We start from the raw sequence: 5,043 nt of genomic DNA, 5'->3' as shown, positions 1-5,043 counted from the left end.
ATGTCACCTGATCATAATTTACAAAGAATTGAGAACATGGCAAATGCCAACTTATGTGAATTTAAGGTAAGATATCAGGATATCTATTATAGTAATTCCAGCTACCATTTGAATCCACCATTTGAATCTACACGGGATTGAGGATTGTTGTAACCAAGGGGGGTTTCTACAGGAGTCAGGCTAGTAGCTATAACGTTGCTCACATTGCCTTTGAATTGGATGGTTTGAGTACAGACATTTCCTATAGGTACAAAGCCTTGGTGGGTGTGCTAACAGTTCCCCTGGAACAAGAGTAATGTAACTGAACTATACTCATTGCTGAAGTTTAAGGAATCAAGTAGCTTATAGCTCTATCAACCTTCCCTTGCTAAATGGCTCTATCTAGCCCTTTTCTAAGGCTTAGTTCTAGGCTTATGGTGATTCATATAGCCGCTGGCTGCCTGCCTGTTGATTTGAGGAGCCATTGGACATGTCAAGTAGCATGGGAAATTGATGAGGAATTAGTTGGAGGATGAGGAGTCTTACCCAAATAAGAGAAAACTAATATGATATATGAGATCTTTACCAGAACACAAAGAGCTACACGAACTATCACAACAAGAAAATTGCAGATACAACATGGCTTATATATATGGTTGTTATACTTCGTTTACAAGATGATAGATAGAGCCAGAGCTAAAGCCAATGCTAGAGCTTGAACCAAAGCCAGAGCACAAGCTTGAGCCCAAGCTGGAGACAAAGTTAGAGCCATGTTCCAAAGAAGAAAACAAAAGGAATATTGATCCAGGTTGGTCCTCCAAAAACAAAGTCAGAGCTAGAGCTAAAGCATAAGCATCAGCCAAAGCTAGAGCACAAGCTCCAGTTAGAGCCAGAGCGCCAACTACAGCCAAAATCAGAGCTCAAGCTCAAGCTTAAGCCAAGAGCCAAAGTTAGAGCCATGCTCCAAAGAAGCAAACAAAAGGCACATTGATCTACGTTCATCATCCTAACTTTTGAAGACCAAAAAACCTCTTGGTGGGGATGTTTGATCAAAAATGGATTTGAATAGAAATGGTTATAAGACTCAGTAGTTAAGTGTAATTTGGCAATTAATGAGGGTAGGAAAAACATCAAGAACAATGCAAGTTTTAGAGACTAATGAGACAAAATAAAAACAAAATAAATAAAATAGAAAAATGAAAATAGTAGAATAAGAGAGAGAGAGAGAGGAGTGGATGCTGAAAGGTCAATCTCTTGGCCTTCCCACTAGCCCCCACTGATCATATATCTCCTTGTAGCTTGACTCTCAAAGGGTCTTTTAGTCAAAGGTGGGAGTATCCATGGAGAGCCATTAGCTGGATTGTAACCAAAATTTACTGAAATAGATAACAACTATCCAAATTTTGGTTTTCTCATTTGGGTTTCCTAGGTAAAATCTTTGTGATTATGGTGTATTTGATTTTACTGTTGTGTAATGTTCTATAAAAAATCTGCATGTGAGTAACTGGAAGCTCTTCTCTACACTACATTTACTTTATTAGTCTGCCCAGAATTTCATTCCTCCATTATCAATTGAGGAATGCCACCAACTATGAAATTATCTCCATCCATTTCCTTCCACATTTTAGATCAACAACTGTCATAAAATAGCTAATGCAGTAGGTAAGTTTCTAGTTCTAAATATGAAGAACAACAAATATTCTGATTATTGAAGCTACATAAAACAATTAATTCTTTCCACAACTGTACACAACAAGTGAAGATGATTCAAGCCATTTTCCTTTCTACAATATTCAATCAACAAGTAAATCATTCTTGGAAGCTTCATTCCACACACTCCTTTTACTTAAGAAGACAATTTTTTTCATACATTCATATCAATGCTCAGCTTGTAAAAAGAAAATGGTTACATTTCTACATTTATCATTGCAAGCAATCATACTTATTTATATTGGTTAGTTTCCAATGAAGAAAATTGTAGGGTCAAGATTGACTTGAGGAGAGCTCTCCACAATCTTGTTGACTAATTACATAGTATACATGATTATTCCCTCATAGGAGTCATGAGAACGAAAGTGCAAAAAATGCATTAGATATGAAAGATACTCCATCAAATAGTCCTCAACCAAGAATAAGAGGAATTCAATCAAGGAATATAAACATTAATGCAAGCTCCCCAATACATACATGAAACAATTAAATGCAAGCTATAAATCATTTACCACAAATGTAGAGAGATGGTGGAACATTGAGCAACAATAATTATAGATTGACATCAAAACCATTTTACTCGCCTGATTGATATTACGTTGTTAGTTGGTTGTAGCATGCAAGTTACAGCTACATTAAGCATGCAACAGATCATGGATAACAAAATAGAAGACAGTCAATGAAACAACTACTTATACAATACCGTGGTCTACACGATATGTCGACATCAACCACTCCAACAATTCTTATGTTGGTTTCTTTACCAGTTGCTCCACACACATTCCCTTTCCTGTTGTGGCACAACATGATTAGAATACTCTATACCAGAAGATTTGATAGCAGTAGACTCAGAGCAAAATACACAGATTCCTTGCCTTAGTTCCCTTGTGTTATTGTAAGGATAGTGGAGTGAAGATGTGGTATTAGGACCCCTGTTCACTATTGTTGTTGGATATCACCAATTTACAAAATCCCCAGAATGCAAGATGTGTGTCGATCTCTGTCTGTCCCTATAGTTTCTTATTCAAGTCCATTGCATAAGGTAAGGTCCTCTTTCTTTCATGTTAATACAAAGATATGTGACTGGGTGTGCTGCAAATATTCTTTATCTCCTTGTTTCTAGGGCTCTATTTTATGCAGGATTAGAAGCACTCATCCACCATTTTGAATTTTTGTAGCTTGTTCTTATTTCCAAACTTTTGTGCCAATGGATCTAGTGCCCATAGTTTTTATGTTTTGGTTGCAGTTCAAGCAGTTTCCATTTCCCTAGGAGTTGTGTTTTGAATGTAGATCTACCTATACACTATCTCTTTTCTATAGTTACCCATTCAAGTAATATCTTGGTATATTCTTCCTTATGTATTGCTTTATTATAGCTAAGCTAAGGCAGTCAAAACAACATATCGAGATTGAGTAGTTCCAAATCCAGTTGAAAAATTAGTAGCTTTCCTTTGCGCCTCTGGTTTGGTCGCCATATATAGATAGGGGAGTTCTGACATATATAAAGAGAAAGCATGGGTTTGTTCTAATGGGGCATTCCAGAGCCCTATGATAGTATGAACTATAACAGTTCTGTATTTAAATACTTTTTTCAAATGAAGTAGGATTAGGAGTCGGACTCATGAATTCATGAATCTTAGACTCCTCAAATGTGCTCTCGATAGTAACTTATCTCATTTGCAAGTATATGGGGACTAAAGGCTGGTTAAAAGCTGGATGAATGTTATTGAGCAGTTGCTTAATATCAATTAAGGTCTTCAGATCTATTTCATCACGCATGTGTACAAGAAGCACAATGTGACAGCAGATGTTTTCTCAATCTGGTTGCTACAGGCAAAGCATTGGTTGAAGAATGCAGGGATGGAGTTGTAGCTTGTATCTGAAATTGCAAGTGCCCTCGAATCTGTTTCATCACATATGTGTACAAGAAGCACAATGTGACAGCGGATGCTTTATCAAACAGGTTGTTTCAGGCAAAGCATTGGTTGAACCCTTCGATGGACCAAAAGTAGTTTTCAGTCTTATTCTAGCACAATTACAATTTTGGATCAAATGTGTTCAAATATTTCCAACAGCTGACATAAACGATATCAAGTTTTTTCAATGGAAAATCTCACTGGGGAACCCAAGGGATGCTTCCCAAATTAGAAACCAAAATCAATGCAAGACTGAAAACTATATGCAAAATAGTAATAGTTCCAAGCAATATGAAAAATAATAATAGTTCCAAGCAATATAGAGATATCGTTAACAGTAGTATCACAAGGATGTAGGATCATAGCTCTGTAGAAACAACACATTACATGTAAGTTGTAACACATATGGTTTTAACTTTTATCTATATGAATGATCAATATACAAGTAATTTGCATAAAACACTTTCTTTCTTGTGTAACCTTCTCTGAGCCCCATATACAGAATTTAGACATGTGAACTAGCACATTTTATTGGCAAGCTCATGAAGAAGTTTACTTCGAACATTCAAAATCATTAGTTAAAGTTCTGATGTAGAAGTTGTATTACAAACAAAAGACTTTTGATACTATAGTTTATCCCTTACAATCTGTGCCCAAATGGCATATCGCTTATACAGAAGGCAATAGACCAAAAGTTTCCAAAACATCCTTCCACTGAATGGATGCAACTTAACTCATATGCCAAGGAGAGGGGTATACAAAAATAACTAACTGGAGACCGAAAGTGAACAGTTTAGGTAATAAAACCCTTTCTGTTTTGATTGGACTCAAAAAGTATGCTCAAATTAGATCTCATTTGTTTAGAGGTGTATATTTCCTCTCAGCATTAGTTCCTGAATTACTAGTTCAGGAAAACCAAAATGAAAGATAGAGATTGTAGTAAACTCAATAAATTTAAGGACTTCTTACAGACCAAAAAAATAAGAAACCATGCTGAAAGAAAATCCATTATCTAATAAATATGGACCATGTTGAAATGCAGAGGACTCTTCACCAAGTAGGACATGAGAGAAGCTTCAATCAGGTAGGGTAGGGCATCAATAAAATAAGAAAAAAATCATGTTTGTATAAAAACATGTTAAAGTAAAACTACTATCAAAAACTTGTGAAATAAAATCTAGTTAATTGGGCATGCCAGAGGACATTAACCATGCCAGGAATCATATCAAAATTTAAACATTACAATATAACAAGAAGAAAAAAAAATAAATAGAACCGTGAAGCCAATGATCATTTATCCTGGACGACTCTACAAGGCAAAATCATACTACTTAACATTTCTTGAAAATTCTATTAACGATGATAAAAGGAAATTAGGTTCCAAGCTATGAAAGCTATATTTAAAAATAGATAAAAATGCCAATCTACACTTTCCCAC

Source organism: Pinus tabuliformis, chromosome 7 (assembly GCF_031772625.1).
Source record: "Pinus tabuliformis cultivar Carrire ecotype Pingquan chromosome 7, CPIR1, whole genome shotgun sequence".
Lineage (NCBI taxonomy): Eukaryota > Viridiplantae > Streptophyta > Pinopsida > Pinales > Pinaceae > Pinus > Pinus tabuliformis.
The sequence above is the reverse complement of the archived record's forward strand: the minus strand, read 5'-3'. Positions refer to the sequence as shown.